This window comes from Pleurodeles waltl, chromosome 5 (genome assembly GCF_031143425.1).
Source record: "Pleurodeles waltl isolate 20211129_DDA chromosome 5, aPleWal1.hap1.20221129, whole genome shotgun sequence".
NCBI classification, from domain to species: Eukaryota; Metazoa; Chordata; class Amphibia; order Caudata; family Salamandridae; genus Pleurodeles; species Pleurodeles waltl.
In genome coordinates, this window is record NC_090444.1 from 401,163,361 (window position 1) to 401,184,375 (window position 21,015).

Consider the following 21,015-nt stretch of genomic DNA (forward strand, 5'->3'; position numbering starts at 1 on the left):
CTCTCAAGTGGATAACAGTCTCCGCTGGTTCTGGAGTGGGCTTTGTGCCCAGAGTGCTTCATCCTGCCAAGGACTGAGGTAGTGGATGTATCTCTCCACTAGTTCTGGAGGGGGCTTTGTGCCAAATGTGTGTTTCATCCTGCTAAGGACTGAGGTAGTGGATGTATCTCTCCACTGGTTCTGGAGGGGGCTTGGTGCCCAGAGTGCTTCATCCTGCCAAGGACTGAGGTAGTGGATGTATCTCTCCACTGGTTCTGGAGTGGTCTTGGTGCCCAGAGTGCTTCATCCTGCCAAGGACTGAGGTAGTGGATGGATCTCTCCACTGGTTCTGGAGTGGGCTTGGTGCCCAGAGTGCTTCATCCTTCCAAGGACTGAGGTAGTGGATGGATCTCTCCACTGGTTCTGGAGGGGGCTTGGTGCCCAGAGTGCTCCATCCTGCCAAGGACTGAGGTAGTGGATGCATCTCTCCACTGGTTCTGGAGGGGGCTTTGTGCCCAGAGTGCTCCATCCTGCCAAGGACTGAGGTAGTGGATGGATCTCTCCACTGGTTCTGTAGGGGGCTTGGTGCCCAGAGTGCTTCACATGCAGTGTGGCAGGTCCCATTCCCTCACATGGGTGTGTGTGCCACGAGATTGCCTGGGAACAGGTGGCATGATACGCCATGGAGGCAGAGACACACTCCACCCTGCTGCGACTTTGCCTGCCACCTGCAGGCACAAACAGTGCTGAGAGTCATGCCTCATGGAGGCTGGGCAGGGTCTAGAGCATCTCCTGCAGCCTCAGACGGCTGCCCACTGGGGATGATTGCCATGTCAGCTGTGGTGTCACTGTCTGAGCACGTCGCGGGGCTGGTGGCGGTGCTTGCGGTGGTGTCTGTGGCGGAGATGCTGGCGGTGGTGGATGTGTCTGCACCTGTTGAGGGACACAGCAGGACGTCTCCTGCTGCCTTGAATGGCTGCCCACTGGGGATAATGCTGGGGACTGTTGCTGAGGCAGCAGACATGCAGGTGGTGGTGCTGGAGGCGGTGCTGGTGGCGGTGCAGGTGGCAGTGCAGGTGGTGGTGCAGGTGGCGGTGTCGACCACCGTAAAGTTTAGTGTAGTGGTTGACAGAAGGGGTGACACTGGTCCCTCAGTCGGAGCCACCGTGCCCTGTCCTGACCTGCTCTTTGGCTTGTGTCCCTTCCCCACCTTTGATGTTGCTGCTGGTGTCTTGCCACTGTCCCTTTTTGGTTTGTAGGAGCCCTTGCTTGCTGGTAGGTGCGGCTTCTCCCTCCGGCATGTGGGCACCTTCTTCACCGTGGTAGGTGGCAGAATGGCCTGCTCCTTGGCCTCGTTAGGTGGCACACTGGCAGCCCTGTTGGGTGTCACCCACGATGAGACCGGAGTTGCTGGGACCACAGTGCTTGGGGATTTGGTGGCTGAGGTGCTGGGCTGGGACCTGGAAAGCCTGGCTCTACGGGAAGGACGGGGGGGGAGGTGTAGGGAAGAGGTCAATGTTAGCCAGGAAAGGTTTCTTAGACACACTGGGACGGGAAGATGGAGGGGGTTTGGGAGTGGAGGAAGAGGTAGTGGTTGTAGGAGGTGTACATTTGCTGAATTTGGGTTAAGGTACATGGGCCGAATGCTGTTGTGAGGTGGACGGCTGTTGGGTGGGTGTGTGTCTGCGTTTGTGTACTTTGGGAGGAGGGCTCATGGGCACACTGGGAGAGGACACAGGGGATGTGTGAATGGTAGTGGGGTGGTGAGTGCACGTGAGCAGTGTGTGGTGATGGGCGTGCTGGTGATGGAGGTAGTGGCTGAGGATGTAGTGCATGCAGGTGTGAGTGGAGATGAGACAGGGAGGGGGGAGGAGGATGTGGAGGAGGAGGACACAGTAGAGGCAGTGGATGTTGGTGTGTTTGTATGGGGATGGTGCTTGTGTGAGTGCATGTGGGATGTGTGGTGCTTATGTCTGCCATGTCCACTCTTGTGTGTTGATGAGTGTGCATGCTGGTCTGATGGTGTGCTTGGGATAGGCTGAGGTACAGGGGATTGGGTCTGGATGCAGGAAGTTGGAGAGGGGAGGCTGGACACAGGGACAATGGCTGCCATCAGTGCTGAGGCCAGAGCCTGAAATGCTCTCTGTTGGGCCGCCTGCCCAGAATGAATGCCTTCCAGGTATGCATTTGTTTGCTGTAAATGCCTCTCAACACCCTGGATGTCATTCAAAATGGTAGATTGCCCAACAGTGAGGGATCTCAGGAGGTCAATAGCCTCCTCTGTGAGGGCAGCAGGGCTGACTGGGGCAGGGCCTGAGGTGCCTGGGGCGAAGGAGATACCTACCCTCCTGTGTGAGCGGGCACGGGAAACACACTGAGGGGCCGCTGGGATGGCGGTGCTGGTGGGGGGGGTGGCGGCTGTACCTGTTGATGCGGTGGGCACAAAGGAGTCACTTTTGCTGGTGTATGCTCCTGTCCCCGTCGTGGAGCTCCCCTCACCCTCTGTCCCACTGGTGCCTTCAGACTCCGTTACTTCACCCTCCAGGGCCATGCGGAATGCAGCTCCCTCCTGCTCCGGTGCCACTGCTCCTCTGCCAGATGATGCTAATGCACGCAAGAACAGGGTGACAAAACAAAAAGAGGGGGGAAGACAGAAGAGACACATGGTCAGTGCATGCAACACCCCTAACGTTGGCGGACACAACACAGAGGGAGCAGCCATATGCACTAAGCCATGCACTAACAGTGCTGGGGAAAAGCACATGCCCCAGGGGGACTCTGTCTAGACCCATTGCATGCACAGCTGGCACCCATGGGAGCCTGACTAGGTGTAGAGGACAAATACCACCTTTGGGGTTGGACTGGGAATGAGGCTGCGAAACAATGGATCTACCTTTGCGCCTATGCCCTTTCCTAGGGGAACCCACAGGCCACCACCCCCACCCAGACACCTTGTCAAGCGTGCAGAGTCAGCTGAATGAGAGTGTACTCACCCCCTTGTGGCTGCTATGATGCCCTCAAGCGCCCATCCAACTCCGGATATGCCACCCCCAGGATCCGGTACATCAGGGGGGTTAGGTGCGACGGGCACCCCTTGCACATTGGGAGGACATCCCCAGCTGGGCCTCCACCGTCTTTTTGCTCCAGCGGCGCAGGTCCTCCCATCTGTTCCGGCAGTAGGTGCTCCATCTATGGTAGACCCCCAGGGTCCGCACTTCCTTTGCGATGGCACGCCCAATACCCTTCTTCTGGTGGGCGCTGACCTAGAGGAAAAGTGAAGTTATAAAGAATGTTACTATCCCGTACAGTTCTTCTCATGCATTGCCTAAAAACCTCCCATCCTGGCCCAGATATACATACACACACTATCCTCACATGCTGGCCTGTCCCCCTCCCCTCCCTCTTCCATCCACGACACTCCATACAATCATGTGCCATCCACCATGCTCACAGTGTACTCACCTGTTTGTCTGGAGGACCGTACAGTTGCGTGTGCCGGGGGAGGATCCCATCCACTAGTTTCTCCAACTCCTCCAAAGTGAAGGCAGGGGCCCTTGCCCCAGACACAGTAACCATCATCGCTTCCAGACTCAGGTCACAGCAGCACTTGCAGTGTAGGTCCTCTCCTGTTGAAGGTCGGGTATCAAGTGATTGTACATTTAGAAAATGGTGGCCACGTCCGCGGCGGTGTGTACCATCACCGCCGGCGTACATCGTCATTGGCTCCTGGAACCCATAGGGCCCAAAGTTAACCAATGCTGAATTGCGCCGTGGTCTTCGACTGCCTACCGCAAGGTGTACAACGCCAGCGCAGTTACCTAATTTCCCCTTGTCCCACCTTACATGTCAGGCAGCCGCCATTTCATGGGGCCACATGGCAGCCCAAATAACTGTGTCACACCTATTTAGGCCAGGAATACGGACAGACCAAGACACATGGAGAAATTTTAATGTTTTTGCAAATAAAATTGTGATTCCTAAGTGTTGTATTACCCTCTGCTCACCGTTCTCCTTCATAGGGCACGTCCGCTGGGGCAGGTGATGAGATGGTGGCATCCTCCAGTGTACAGACCCCTGGTGGACCTGTCGACAATGGAAGAGAGACACATAATTATCACTTACAGACTTGATTGTGCTACAATCCAGGAACTGTGTGCCCAGTTGGAGCCAGACCTGATTTCAGCTATCCACCATCCCACAGGAATACACCCTCTAGTGCAGGTCCTGTCCGTACTCCATTTCCTGGCCGGTGGGTATTTTCAAACAACAGTGGCCATGGCATCAGGGATGTCCCAGCCAATATTCTCTAACGTATTGTCCAGAGTGGTGTCTGCCCTGAGGCAACACACGCGCAGCTACATTGTTTGCCCTCAAGTGGAGGATTTGCCCACAGTGAAAGTTGACTTTTATGCCCTGGGACATATCCCCAACATCATTGGTGCCATTGATGGTACACATGTGGCATTTGCCCCCCCCCCCGCAGGAATGAACAGGAGTACAGAAACTGGAAAAGCTACAGTTCGATGAATGTGCAGATGGTGTGTTTGGCAGACCAGTACATCTCCCATGTGAATGCCAAGTATCCTGGCTCAGTGCATGACGCTTACATTTTGAGAAATAGCAGCATCCCTTATGTGATGGGGCAACTCCAGAGGCACCGTGTGTGGCTAAGAGGTGAGCCTAAAGTCCCCACACAGTTTCATTTACTGTCTGGGTATGGGAGATTCCCTAATGTTTGGAGGATGTCTAACAGTTGTCCCTCAATATTTGCAGGTGACTCTGGTTACCCCAACCTGTCAATGCTACTGATCCTAGTGAGGAATCCCAGGACAAGGGTAGAGGAACGCTACAATGAGGCACATGGGCGAACTAGGAGGATAATCGAGCGCACCTTCGGCCTCCTGAAGGACAGATTCCGGTGCCTCCATCTGGCAGGTGGATCCCTATACTACTTACCGAAAAAGGTGTGCCACATCATCGTGGCCTGCTGTATGTTGCACAACCTGGCTTTGCGACGCCAGGTGCCTTTTCTGCAGGAGGATGGGCCTGATGGTGGTCTTGTGGCAGCTGTGGAGCCTGTGGACGGTGAAGAAGAGGAGGCAGAAGAAGAAGATGCTGGTGGCCTGTTGGTCCTGTGGCGGTGCCTCCTGTCCACCAGTGCTGGCGGAGGTGAAGGGCTGTTCATCGTCCAGGCTAGTGTCAGAGGCCCGTTTGTGTGCCACTGTGTCCCTCATGGTGTTGACAAGGTCTGCTAGCATCCCTGCAATGGTGACCAGGGTGGTGTTAATGGACTTCAAGTCCTCCCTGATCCCCAGGTAGTGTTCCTCTGCAGCCGCTGGGTCTCCTGAAACTTGGCCAGTACCGTGCCCATGGTCTCCTGGGAATGGTAGTATGCTCCCATGATGTTGGAGAGTGCCTCGTGGAGAGTGGGTTCCCTGGGCCTGTCCTCCCCCTGTAGCACAGCAGTCCTCCCAGCTTCCCTGTTATCCTGTGCCTCTGTCCCCTGAACTGTGTGCCCATTGACCCCAGGTCCCTGATTGTCTTGGGTTGGTGGGTTTGCCTGGGGTCCCTGTATTGGTGGACACACTGGTGATTGACGTATCCTGGGGACAGAGGGATGAGCCCGCTGGGTGGGTGCTGTGCTGGTGTTTCCTGAGGGGAAGCTCTGTGGTGGTTTGGGACTGTGTCAGGGGAACCGACTGCCCGAGGTCCCTGATGGGCCGGGCTGGTCATCTTGATCCAGGCGTGCAGAGCTGCTGCCATCACTGTGGGCCTCTTCTGTGGGGGGACTGGATATGTCAGACACCTCCTGTCAGGTGACGTTGGGTAGGGGTCCTGTTGGGGTGTAAATGCATAATTTTAGTATCTGTGTGTGCCATCTTGTGCATTGGGTGAGGTACCCTCTACTCTTGTCCTTGCGTCATTGTGTTGGCCCTTTTGTGATAGTGGTTTTGGGGTCTGTGTGGGTTTCTGTACTGAACATGCTTTGGTGACGGTGGTCCATGCATAGGTGTTGCATGCAGGGCCTTGGTATTGAGATGTGTGGGTTGTGATAGTGGGACATATGGAGTTGATGGTGTGAGGGTAAGAGTGGGGGTATGTGATGGCATGCAGGTGGGGCAGGGGGTGAAAGTAGTTAAGATATGACTTACCAGAGTCCAGTCCTCCTGCGAGGCCCTCAGGATGCATGATCGCCAAAACTTGCTCCTCCCTTGTTGTTAGTTGTGGGGGAGGAGGTGGAGGTCCACCGCCAGTCCTCTGAACAGCAATCTGGTGTCTGGATACCACGGAACGCACCTTCCCCCATAGGTCGTTCCACCTCTTCCTGATGTCATCCCGTGTTCTTGGATGCTGTCCCACTGGGTTGACCCTGTCGACGATTCTCCGAGACTGCTCCATCTTCCTTGCAATGGATGCCTGCTGAACCTGTGATCCGAATAGCTGTGGCTCTACGCGGATGATTTCCTCCACCATGACCCTGAGCTCCTCCTCAGAAAACCTGGGGTGTCTTTGAGGTGCCATGATGTGGTGTGGGTGACGTGTGAGGTGCTGTCTGTTGTGATGTGGTGGGGGATGTGTTGGTGTGTGTTGTTTGAGGTGCGTGGATGTTGTATATGTGATGGTGTTGTGTGTCTGTTGATGCTGGTGTTCTGTTAGCTAATCTCTCTCTCTGGCCTTCTTCCAAATTTTGGGTTGTAAGGGCTTGTGGGTAATGTGGGTGTGTGTTTTATATTGGATTGGGTGTGTGGGTGTGGTGTGTGCATGTGTATCAGGTGTGTGTATTTCGAATTGTCCAATGTAGTTGTGTTTTGTAATTGTGTGTGTATTTTGACCGCGGCGGTGTGTACCCCAATGGATTACTGCAGTTGAAAGTCCACCACGTTGATTTGTGGGTTGTGATAGTGTGGGCGTATTCTTGTTGGCATGGCAGTATCGGTTTTGGTATCGCCAGTTTATCACTGACCTTTGGTGTGGCAGACTGGTGTGGGTGTCTGTATTGTGGCGGATTCCGAGATGTGGGTCGTCATACCTGTAGTGGATTTCTGCCGCCGCAACGGTATGTTGGCGGTCTTCAGCATGGCAGAAGCAGGATTTACCACCAGGGTTGTAATGAGGGCCTTTATATTTAGGCACAAGCCAATTACTCCATGTATGGGCATCCCTGTACCCATGCCGGGGACCTCCTTGCATGCGGGGGTATTGAGTTGATTATTTAGGGCTCTGTATTCCATAGAATTTTCTTGTTATTGTATTTTACTATTTTGCTTAACACTGCTCCAGAATTCGCACTTAACCACAAATTCATAGTCACACTAACTGCCATTCCGCAGAGCAATAGAGTTGCTAGACACTTCAATATATATATTGGAACACATGTAGTTAACCAATCAATGCATAAGTTGTTCTCACTAAAGCCTCCACGGACGCTACTGGTTCTAATTTGCAGTTTGCAAGCATTTGTAACCACCATAACAGTTCTTTAATCTAGTTGCTGTTTATTGTACCACCCATTGAGAATCTTATGTGATTCATGAGATATGTAACTAATGCGCTGTCATGTTATGAGGTGCCACATTAATGCAATGTAATGTTCTGTTAATGTAGACAAGCTAACAATAAAAAGATTCATGCAAAAAATTAGTTGAGAGTTGTGGATGTCCCGCTCACATAATATACACAATCCTTGTCAGGGTGAGCCACAAAAAGTCATTAAATTAATCTTTGCTTAACCCTCTGGTGGCTTGACACCAAAGCAGAGAGGTGTAACTTAGAGATAACGTGTAAAGTATTTATGCAGCACACAAACTGTGATAAAAAGAAAACACAAGAAAAATCCCACATCATTTTAGAACAATACTTTTTGAGAAATACAATGATGCCAAAATAAATTTAATTCGGTAGAACTGGAGTTATTGAGTTTTGAAGTTTCTTGGGAAAATAGCACCAAACAGCACAAAGTGCCAACTGCAGTTATCTGGTCTTGATGGACCAGGACAAAGTCACAAGCTCAAACTGACTGTGATGGAGCATGGGCCAGGTACAGGACTGGGTTTAGTAAGCTGGAAGGTGCATCTTGTTGTCCTTGGGGCTGAGATGTGAGGTTCTTCATCATGCTGAGTCAGTTTCAGTAAGGCCACTGCTCAGGAGCTGTGAGTTGCTGTAATGCAGGGTCTTGCATTGAGTTACATCGTCCTCAGTTGCAATGAGGCCACTGATTAGGAGCTGTGAGGTGCTGCAATATGAGGTCCTACATCATGCTGCGTCAGTTTTGAGGGAACCCTCAGCTCAGTTAGACAAGGAGGATTACACCTTAATGCCAGCAAAGGGTCCAGGACCTGGGGAGCACTTCTAGTGGATCGGGATTGACTCACGTAGAGGCCAGCAGCAGGCCACAGGCAGGTAGAGTTAGATCTGGTCAGCTAGGCAGAGACTGGACAGGTCTATAAAGCGTCTTGTGTCCCTGCACCTTACACAGGAGGTCAGCCAGCTAGCCTTTGGCATGTCTCTGGTGGTTCAGGGTTTGAGAGAACAGATCCAGTCTTCCTTCCTCACTCAGCAGGGAGTCCTTCTAACAGCAGGGCAGAAGGGCTGTCTTGCTTCCAAATCTTCCACAGTTCCAGAGTGATCTGAAGAGTGGCTATGAGGGTGCATTATTTATACATGGTGCCAGCCTTTGTGTGAGGTTATTCCCTGTGCTGCACACACATCTGGTGTTGGAAATGTCTTCCTCTGTCAAGGCCCCAAACTCTTTGGGGTGACCAAAGACAGGACAGGCCTGGTGTCAGATTCCTTTTGGTCTTGGTGCAAAAAATGTAAGTGGGGCTGAGTACAGCCCCTCTAAGCTATCCTTCCAGGATAGTCCATCCTGTCCACACCTACTTCCCTTTTGTGTTACTGTCTAGAAGCATTGCACAAAACCCAACACGAGTGCCATTCACAGTCATGTAACCCTGGACACTGGCAGAAGGCACATAGAAAATGCCAACTTCCTAAGAGTGACATTTTCAGAATTATGATTTAAAATCCCACTTTATCATTAGAGATGAGCTTAAATTACTATCCACATGAGTGTAAACACCATATACCTCTATGATCCCAGTCCACGGTTATCACTTATTAAATTTAATAAGGTAACCCAGTGTTACTCAATTTTAGAGATAGTCCTTCCCACAGCGAATAATGACTCTAGAAATTTTTCACTGCCAGGACCAGCAAAACTTAAGTACACATATCCTATTTTGAAATACCATGAACCCTGCTCTAAGGGTTTTTAGTGCACACCTTAGGGGTGACATACGTTTTAAAAAAGGAAGGTTTAGACCTAGCATATGTTTTTTGCCAGGTTGAAATGGCAATTTAAAACTGCACTACAGGTTCCAGTGTCAAGTCTGAGACATCGTTAAAAGGCTACTGTTGCAGGTGGCACATTGAGCGATGCAGGCACCAGTAGCTTTTAATTTCGAGGCTCAGGTTACATATTACAGTTTACTAGGATATCTATGGATTTATGGGGCAGGGTAGCATAGGAAGTTCCCTTGCTGTGCTGCCCTGCGTCACAGGTAAAGGGCAGGATTGATACATGTCTATGGCATACAGCGCATTCCTGTACTTTTGCCGTGTGCTGGTGCCATTCCAACAGCCTAGCGCCAACTTAGGCACCCTTGCACCATAGTGCAAAGGTGCCTGCATTGCATGCAGGATTATTCTTGTGCAAGAATGGGCACCTTTCTGAGCAAAAAGAATCCTGGGAGGCTTTTTCCTCTTTCCATATGTGCTTCAGAATGCAGGACGCATAGACAGAGGAAATAACGAGGAGAAATGGTGATATTTCTCTTCATTGTGCCTCCCCTAGGGAGGCATATCATATTCATGAGGCCATTCAAAGCCATGCAAAGTGGCTTTGTGTGGCCTCATAAATATGAGTTAGTGGTTTGCACTGCCATTGCATCACAAAAAGTAATGAAACGGTGGTGCAAGGGCCTCATAAATATGGGCCTAGGTGTGCCAATTAGGTGTAGGACAATTTTACCATGTTTAGGGGCACAAGCACTTTAGCACTGGTAAAGAGTCCTAAATATAACAGAAACAAATTCAGTAAGATAGTAGTGAAGGCATAAAGCCTGGGAGACTATTACCCAATAATTTCAAGTCTAACAGGCCCCTTCTAGACTTGTTTACTTTCTGCACCTGCCACTGTCTTAATCACCTGACACTATAGGTAGCATGGTCAGCACTAGTGGTACCAAGTGCAAGACAGGGATATCAGCTGCTGCCCCTACATATCCTTAACTCCATGTCAATGATACATCTTAAAATATAAAAAAATTAAAGTAAATGTGCATTCAATGGGATACTTTAAGGACTGAGCTGCAACACTAGTTATACCATTGCAAAGGTACTAAAATAGCTACACCTGTGCTTGATTGGGTATCATCTACAGACAACTTTTAGCTGTCTGTTTGCAGAGAAAACACTTGTGGACCATCCCAAAAAACTTACAGTGACTTAGATCCTCCTCATTGCCTACCATTGGTTTACTTTCTTGTCACTCTTATTTACTTGCTTCTTATTGGAGGACTTTACGTTGTTTTTTCCTGTTTGTGTCTCCCTTGGAGCATAGTTTGTTTATCATCATCCTTGGATAACTTGAAACCTTCCACTGCTCACATTTAGGGAACTACTTTTTTTAGGTCTCACCTCTAGACGGCACACATGTGCTGTCTCGAACCGAGACATGCTGTATCCGCTTTGTGAGCTTCAGCCGACCATAGGCTTGCCGTTTGCTGGCTCACCACATTGCTCCGTTATTACTTCTTCCCATTTTTCCAAGCAAGCATGTGTCATGCTTCTTTCCATCTTTACTCCTCCCAAAGAGCAGGGACCTAGTACACTATCTCTCCACTCTCCCTCTTTTTATGACCAATTTAGGGACTTTTTTCCTCAGTTTACGAGCCCTCTGGAGAGCTGTTGTTTTCATTATTACTGACTGTGTTTTTTTATTTTTTTATTAATCTAGTCTTCCCTCCCATGGCTTCTTGCCCTGTGCTCCCACACAATCACTTTTCCTTTGTTTTTAGCTGACCTGTAGCTACTACCATTGTGGCTGACTTTCAGGCACCTTCGACATCGGCTCAGCAGGCAAACCCCGATTGCTGTTGCTCAAGTGTAAAACAACTAACACAGACTGCATCAGGTGGCGATCACCCCGGTATCCTTGCCAATAAAAATGTAGAAAAGAAGGAGCAGCAAAATACGCCGCCTTCACGTATCCAAGCCAAGTCAAATACTAAACCATAAATATGAATTTACTAATTTTAGTGTGTCCATGTTAGATATGGGCAAAATCTCTCATATTGGTCTTGCAAATCACACCCCACGCATGCCCTAAATGATCGCCATACACTTCCATTAGCCAAGGCCAAGCAGCGTGAGCCCCGCCCATACCAATATATCTTGGCACTTGTAGTACTAGCTTTGTGGTAGGAGCTAGATGTGCGGGTGCATTAAACAGCTACCTGTCATATTCTAGATTTCGGCCTTAAAGCATTTTGCTACAAAAAAAAACGTGCTATCCCTGCAACTAATAACATTGACATAACGAAAGTAATGCATGTAAATGTGCGTACACGTATTTTACCCCATTGATATTAATATTGGAGAGAGTCGCTTTGCATTTGACAGGTAACAAGCAGTGTCTCTTCTCCGCAGCGGTACAGTCTGCAAAGACTCATAACAGACTTCAAACCTCCCGGGTTACTAAAGCAAGACAAAATATTTGCATTACGTTATTTTGGAACAGATGCTCTTGCTCAGAGAGTGTTACATTTTTCTTTTTTTTGCAATTTATGTAGAAGGCATTGGAAGACGCGAGCCAATTTTGAGTGCTGAGCCTCTTGACAACACAACACAACACAATTCCCATGAAAAGCAAGAGGTTACGACAGAAATAAGAACACTCATGCAGTCTCCTACAGAGCTCTCATACACCAACTTGAAAAACACACATGCGAAAAAAGCCAATATTTAAACATAGTTGTTGAAATATAAAGGCACTTTTCATAAATGAAGTGACACCAATATGCAGCGCTGAATGTAGAGAACAATTTTACGGGGCAACCAAACTTAAAAGTGTCAATAATAAAGTGCTTCTTGTATAGGCTTAATTATGCACTCCCATTACCGAGACCGATTGGCTATGCCAATGCTTGTCTGTTTGTGGGAAGTACTTCATGAGAGGGCGTGTGCTTTCTAGCTCAGCCCAGTGCTCTGTTGCTCCTGCACCCCTCATGGTTCTCCAAATAATTTACTTCTAAGATTTTTGGCTCTAATTTGCTGTTAGGCCTCTCCGCTTTTAAAAATGTGCTTCTGCACAAGTCCACATTTTTTTTGTGTTAATATATCACTCCACCTAGTGCTTCCCAGCCATCTTGGACTAGTAAACAAATATGGCGGCCTTCTTATTTAGAAGGACTGCGCTGTGATGACGTGGCCACCAGAAGAGAAATGACACATTCGCACTCATTAGCTCATGTGGCGTCCTGTCACCCTATTTCTTTTTTTTTTTTTTTTGCCAATGCTGCACGCATTGGTAAAAAGCAATAGGCCGAACGTGGTGAGACGGATTGGCTATGTCAATGTTTATTTTTATTATTCGAGAGTTATTTTGCGTAGCTTGTGATTACTGCACTAACTATAGCTGACAGAAAGTCTTATTTCCGTATGTCTACGGTGTTCGGGTAGCTTTCCTTCAAGAGATGCTAGGTTTTAGCATCAGAACTGTAGCACAAAAATCATGAATACTGGGGTACTGCAACTTACATCGTGTGATACAAATCTGGATGCGCAAAAAAATTTAAATACTAATTTACTGGGATGTTGCAAGCCCTTTGTACCTTTGGTATGATTACCTTGTAAGTGGCTAATCAGTGGCTAGTCACGAGAGAAAGCCACGTGAGGTGACTTAAGCTCATGGATGCTGGGTGAAAATTAGAAAGTTTTGATTTTTATGGGGACATTCGTCCTTCCGTCGCATACATAATACAAGTATTAGTCCTTCTGAGAAATACACCTAGTAGACAAGGAAAAAATAAAACGTAAGCACAGGAACAGTTCAATGCTTGGGATTGACAATGAAACAGTTATTACTTAATACCGTAAAATTACGCGTTGTTAGTTCTTTCGACTTTCCATTTCAGTTTTGGAGCAGTATTATAATTGTGTGAATGTGCTCACAATACAGCTGTGCACCTTTTCCGAACGTGACTGTCCAGAGAGCAACACTAGGCCCAAATGTACTAGCATTCACTAACACTCATGCAGCGCAGTGCTACAGAAATTTAGAAGCGCTGAATTGCACGAGTAGTAAAAAATTGTACACCGACAGGTTTGGCAAGAGTTGAATGCTGATTATGTCATCCTTTTCTTGTGTGATGCTAGGCAATCTTCTGTAGCACAAATGTGGTACAGTCGTGCCTTCTGTAAGATGTGCAATTGTACAGCTATTACAATACATGTAGGGAAATCATGCAATTTATGCCTATTTTATTTTGGGTAGGATTTCATGCAAAACCATGTCATTCTATTTTAGTAGATCTTGATTTGTGGGAAACAAACTATGGTTGCTTGCATTGTTTCCACCCTCATAATCTAGTTTTGTTTATATTACAGTGTTGCTGATTATTCGTGGCACAAAGACATTTTAGTCCAGGATTCAAGTCAATTTTTGACGTGAATTTTTTACATGTGAAATTAATTGCCATTTGCACTGCTTTGCTCTGCTATGATCTGCAATATTGTAACCACCCAAACTTTCGCAGAAAATCGTACACAGTGATACTAGTATTAAAGATACACGTGTTCCCTTATGAAGTCCTTGTTGAGGGGTTCAACGAGTTGGCTTCGCTGGATGTATCTATTTTGTGAACTATAAACTTTTTTTACGACTCAATTCTATGTCTTTTTGTGAGTTCTCAGTGTCAAATGATCATCTATGATCTGCTAAATTGTAACCCCCTAAACTTCCTGCAAGCAGAAAATTGTACATGGAGATACAAGTATTAAAGATCCATGGCTTCCTTTTGTTGAAGGGCAAAATGCGTTGCTGGGCCGGATGCATCTATTTTATGAAAAACAAACACTTTGAAGGCTCACCTGTACGTCGTATTGTATGTGCATGGATTAATGAATGGATTTCTTGACCTATCTCATGGACTTTGCTAGGATTGAACGGTCTTGTTGTTCTTAACATGGATATTATCACCGTGCCCCAGTGATTATTTTGGAAGCGCTTCCCATTTTCATTTTTTTCTTGTACAGTGCAAGGCTTTTGAGCAGTGGTGCCTTTTTTGAGGTATAGTGCTCAATAGGAAAATCTGAGAATTAAATACTTTTGCTGTTACAAACAGCCTGCTGGTGCTCTGTTTGGATAGTGTGTCTCATAAACATTTGGGGTCAGATGTATCATGTTATTCAATAGCGATTACCTAATTGTGATTTTTTTGCGAATCGCAATTAAGTAATCGCTATTGGAATGTATGAAACTCAATGAGTTTCATACTGCGATTCGCAAGGGCTCGCAAATGGACCTACCTCATCAATATTCATGAGGTAGGTCGCAATTTACTAGCCATTGCGATTGGCTACAATCACAGGGATGGTGGCCTGCTGGGCTCAGCAGCCCACCATGTCTGTGATTGCTTTTCAATAAAGCAATCTTTTTTTTTTTTTTTTTTTTTAAATGCAGCCCGTATTCCTTAAAGGAAATTGGGATGCATTTAAAAATGAAAAATGAAATGTTAAAAATTAAAAATTAAAAGTTTTCTCTTCCTTTTTTAGGAGTAGGCAGTGGTCCGTGGGACCACTGCCTGCTCTTAAAATATGTTTTCGCATGCATTCACAAAGGGGAAGGGGTTCCTTGGGGACCCCTTCCCCTTTGTGGATGGGTTACCACCTACTTGAAGTAGGTGGTACCTGCGATTGTTTTGCAACCTCATTCACGGTCACAAAACAATCATACATAACTCTGCAATTCGGTATTAGGAAGGGATGCTCTTGACACACCCCTTCCTAATACCAAATCAGTATGTAGTCGCAAATCCAATTTGCGATTCGGTAACAAGTTACTGAATCACAAATTGGACTTGTTACATAGCAAAACGCATTTTTGCGATCACAAACATTTGGATACATCTGGCCCTAGGCCTTGTATTAACAGATTGCAGATGCTTTGTTTTATAATTTCAGAAACACTGCCTCTTTTACTTACAACTACATACAGCTTGAACCTTTACCTTTTTAACACAACATCCAATACTTGGTAATATCTCTCCACATTCTGAGGTCCACCTCTTAAAACCTATATTAATAAACATGCACCTCTACAAACAGATTTTAAAATACTAAACCTTGTATAAAATAATATTTACAATAGTAGTATACTTACTTACACTTCTCAACAAAGTTCATAAAGTATATTTATAATTAACTGAATTTAAAGCAGTTTTTGAATGCAGCTGAAGACACAAATTTTGTTTCAGTTCCAAATTTAATCACTTCTGCTGAGTGCAACTCCAACAGGCTTCCTTCTCCTCCAAATCACCAAGAATAATCTGAGCCATCCCTAGTTCTGCACTCAATCATGTCACAGTATTTTTCAACCTGTTGTGGGTCCATTTTAGTTAGTCACTTGGGCACAGTGATAGGTTAGCTTATGCATGTGGCCTGTGCCTTTTTACCCAGTAATCATGCTCTGTTGCTTTATTCATTTTATTTTTCTAAAACCTTTCATGTTATTGTGTTAATTTCAATATCAGCTGCTAGTCTGTGAAAGCATAATTATCAGTGCTATTGATGACATACTTTGCATCATGTTTTTTTCCTCAGAATTTCAAGAACAAAATGCCAGGCACACAGAATAATATTTTGTATTGCTGGACCCAATCCTGCATAAACAGTCCAGCTCTTAGGACAAAGGGCATTAGAGGAGGTTCCAGACAGTATTTCCATCCATGCTGCATGCCGGTTTTCGGCTGACCTTAGCCTTTGTGTCTCCCCAGATCTTTATCTGGAGACTGGCAGCCTGAACTTGTACCAAGGTAACCAGATGGGGTGTTCTTCTCATAGACACTGTTCGGACAGATTTGACAAATATCACCATGCTTTCACTTAGGGGCTAGAGATTAAATTGTTAGATAGGAACTGTATACTCATGTTATGACAGTTTGTTGGGGTTGTTCATATTTACATCTCTAATTTTCAGAATCCTGATTTCGTTATTCATCATTATCCTAATCATTGGAGCTCATGCATTTGATCATATATTGCAGTCTTTTCAATAATTGTATTGAAAACTGTCCTGAATATCTTTTCTTGCCTAAGTGTGTGTAGGACACTTGCATGTGGAGAGAAAAGGGTAAGGCTTGTTTCCACCATGATTTCCCTGAGGGGCTTTCAGAGTCAATGCAAGGTTGCCACAAATCACCTGTACCGGTTGGATTTTGATGAGGTTCAGCTAGTGAGCTGTGAGGGTTGGGCGAACAGCTGCCAAATGGTGTGGGATTGACTTAGTTGTCTACAATGCAGAGGTGCTGCTAGCCCAAATCCAGAAGTCTCACTACTATGCAAGACTCCCTATGACAAACTATGCAATAGGAATGGTAACTATTGGTTGAGCCTTAGCCCTTTTTTTTTTACTTCCCCCATACGATCTTGCAAGACTCTTGTGGGATCGAAAAATCACCTCATGGCAGGCCCAGTAATTTTGCCCCAGATCTCACAAGCCTCTTCTGAGATTGCATATGTCCACGCAGCAAGCTTTACTCCCTGGAGCTCGTGAGCTACTCTTGTGAGAGTCTTGCAGAATCACAATCAAATTGTAGGGAAATAGTGGTATATAGGATGGAGTATCCTGTCCACTGAGACCATTCTCTTACATGACAGGTGTGTATAGTAGGGTGTGGGAAAAACTGGCCTCTCCAGACAGACCTCTTTCTCAGATTACAGGTGCATGTAGTAGTTGAATGGAGGAACTGGCCTCTCCAGTGAGACTCCTCTCTTGCATGATGGGTGTGTGTAGTAGGGTGTGAGGAGAAATGGCCTCTTCCCTTAAACCTGTCTCTTACATGAAAGTTGTGCGTAGTAGGATGTCTGCATGGACTGCCCTCTCTTTCCACACCTCTTTCTCAGATAACAGGAGTGCGTAGTAGGGCATGCAAATAGACTGCCCTCTCCTTCCAGATCTCTCTCTCAGATGATGGGTTTGCTTAGTACATTGTATGGAGGGAGACTGCCTCTCCACTAAGTCCTCTCCGTCAGATGATGTGTGTACATATTAGGGTGTGTACATGGACCTCTGCCTCAGATGGTGGCTATGTGGAGTAAGGTGTGAACATGAACTACCCTCTTCTTCCAGGCCTCTCTGTCAGATGACACCTGTGTGTAGAAGGGTGTGTGGAGAAAGACTTGGCTGGCTTCTCCAGTGAGACCAATATCTCAGAGTACTGGTGTGTGTAGTAGGGTGTATACATGGACTAGCCTCTTCTGGCAGCTCTCTTAAATGATGGTGGTACATAGTAGGGCATGTACATGGACTGGCTTCCCTTGTCAGACCTCTATTTCAAACTACAGGTGTGTGTAGTAGGCTGTGTATGTGATCTGTCCTTTTCTGTCACAACTCTTTCTCAGATGATGGGTGTACCTAGTAGGGTATGTGAAGAGAATCTGGCCTCTTTCTCGGATGACAGGTGTGTGTAGCATGCTCTGTCCAGGGACTGTCCTCTGTGCTAACACCGCTCTCCCTGATAATGGGTGTGGATAGTAGATGGTGGGAAGAGAATATACCCTCCTTACAACTTTTACAAAGTGAAGGGCGTAAATAGTACACATTGGCAAACACCATCTCCAGTAATACTCCTTCCTACAGTAGCAAGTGTGCATACTACAGTGTGTTCAAAGATCACCTACTTCTTTCTACTGTTCATGATTCCGTGAGAGTCTCACAAGATCGTAACTTTTTTGGGAATTAATCATCTAGTCATCACAATACTTATCTATTACTTCCTATCAAAACAATGGCTAGAATATTTATTCCTACTATGGAGTGCATTCAGAACTCAGCTACCCCTTTTTTAAATTCATGATCCCACAAGAGTCCATAAAAATGATTTAAAAACAATATACATTTATTTTTATCACAGCAGTTGTCCCTTAGACCCCTCCTCCCTAAATCTAGGGGGCAGCATGCCTTTCTGCTGTCCCCTGTATAGTTTTTTTTATTTAATGAGCAAAAAAAAGTTTATTTCACAATAAACGTAATGACTACCATTTCATTTCTAAATTCCAATAGCCAGACAATCATAGTGCTGGCTCTCGCAAGACTCGTGGAAGTCTCTTCGTCGTGCAAGAGCATGAAGGCTCATGAGAAAATCTGGCCTCTCGACCAAACACAGGCCTTCATTTTTAAATTTGCACTCTTTTAGGACTCTGTGAGACTCTTGCAAGTCCAACCGTCTAACTGTTATTTTTGACCCTTAACCCATATTTATACTTTTTGATGCAAACCAGCGCCGGCGCTGGTTTGCGTCAAAAAATGTACCGCTGGCTAAAGCCATTCCTACGTGCCATGCGGGCACCTTATTTAAGAATTGACGTTAGCCAGCACTGCGGGCTGGTCAGAGTAAAAAAAAATGATTCAAACCAGGCAGCACCGGCGTAGGGGAACATGGGGATTGTTCGTCAAAAAATGGTGCAAGTCAGGTTTGAGTCAAAAATCATGGCTCAAACCGGACTTGCGACATTTTTTGACGCACAACCCCCATTGAAATGACTCCTGTCTTAGCAAAGACAGGAGTCATGCTCCCTTGCCCAGTGGCCATGCCCAGGGCACGGTAGCATGTAGGGGGGGCAAATTAGGACCCCCATACCACTTTAAAAAATAAAAACATAATACTTACCTCAACTTACCTGGGATGGTGTCCTCCTGGGGTAGGCGAGGGTGGCAGGGTGTATCCCTGGGGGCAGGGAAGGGCACCTTTGGACTGCTTCCATGGTCTGAGACCATGGAAGTGAGACTACAGGTCCCTTAAAGCCTGCCCTCACGCAGGCATTAAAAAACGGTGCACATCAGGCTGTGCGCTGTTTTTTAAGGCCCGCCCCCTCTTGTGCATCAAAATGACGCAGGAGTATAAATAAGGTGCACAGGCTTTAAAGTCATTTTTTGAACAGGAACGCCTCCCTTGCATGTCATTAACGAAGGCGGTTTCCAGCATCCCAAAAATTACACACACAGAGGTTTTTGACGTCCCCGTGGTCGGGCGTCATAGTTTAAATATAGGGCAAGGTTTGCACCGAATGTGTGTCAAAATTTTTGATGCACATTCAGCACAAACAGAGCATAAATATGCCCCTTAATTTCTCAAAAACTACTGACGGATTTAAACTGATGTCACAAAAAAAGCACAATCTGTGGACCAAGATCTACCTTCCTGCTGACTTTGGTATACTTCTGTTTAGTTGTTAGTGCTGCAGCCACATCTAAAGAATTCTATGGAAAATGCATGGAGATTTAAAAAAAAATGTAATCTCCCTTTTTTTCTTTCTTGGTCCCCGCTTGAAGGATCACACCAGATCTTGTCAGGAAGGAGCTGAGGTGGATAACGTTTTGTTTGGAAAGGTTTGTGATTATTAATCAAACGGGACCAAAGTTAGTAGATCAGAAAATGCCCCATCTATGGAAAAATGCAGCTAACTATCACCACCTATGCATATGGTTGTAGTTAGGTCAGCTTTTCCATAGATACAGTTTTTTTTTTTTTTGGTTTGTCAATAACTTTGGTGCAATTTCACCTCAGCTCCTTCCTGGAAAATTTGGGGCTGATGCATCATGCGGAGATCTAGGAAAAAAGGGGGGTGTCACAAATGCAAATATTAACATGCATTTTTCATTGACTTCTTTAGGCAGAGCTGCCACCAAAACAGCTGAATAATATTACACCAAATGTGGCAGGATGTTAGATCTTGGCCTGCAGATTGTGCTTTTTGTGATTTGGTATAAATCTGTTTAGTAGTTTTTGAGAAACTAAGGTTAAAAAATAATTGTCCATTTAGTTGGTTGGGTTGACTCTCGCAACAGTCCCTTCAAGCCAATTTTAAAACATAGAGGGTTCTGATTGGCCAGAGAGCTTTTTCTTCCCTTGGGCCAATTGACTACCGTAGGCTCTGATTGGCTGGCAGCAGCATGAGAAAACTGTTGCTGGTAGCCTTTGCAGGACTCAGAGACTTAGGGGGTCATTATGAACACGGTGGTGAACACCGCCGTGTTCATGCTGTCGGTCTTTCCATAGACCGCCAGCCCCCTTGAGACCTCGCCGGCCGCATTATGAACAATCTGCTGGGCCGGGGGGTGGAAACATTGTTTCTGCCCTTTGGCCCAGCAGAATGCAGGGCTGGGACATTGCATGCCTCAGGATGGCGGGTGCAGCTGCACCGTTGTGCAGATCACTGCCCGACTTGCGAAACGGGGCACTGCACGGGGCCCATGCACTGCTCATGCCAAGTGCATGGGCAGTGCAGGGACACCCAGAGGGGCCCTGGAGAACCCCTTCCACCAGTCTTTCCCCGGTGGGGGAACCTGCCAGGGAAAGGCTGGGGGAAACAGGGTACATTATCTGGATGGCAGCGCTTCTTACAGCGTTGCCTTGTCGGATAATTTAATCTGTTGTCATCAGGCTGCCTGTCCGCGGTAGCCTAGCGGTGGCGAAGGGCCACCACAGGTGGCCCACAATGTATATGCTATACGGCCGTTCAAACCGCCATGCCGGTGGCGGTCTTTTCCGCCGGCATGGTGGCCTGAACCGCCGGTGTTCATAATGAACCCCTTAGTCCCCTGTCCTGAAGTTAAAAAAAGATATGTAGATATAAGGGGACACGGTAGGGATACTCTGTCCCCCTAGGCCATTGGAGGGGGATCCAGAAAGAAGCCCGTGGTCAAAAGTGAAAAAAATAATCTGCAATTTTTTTCATAATCCCGTGGATGATATA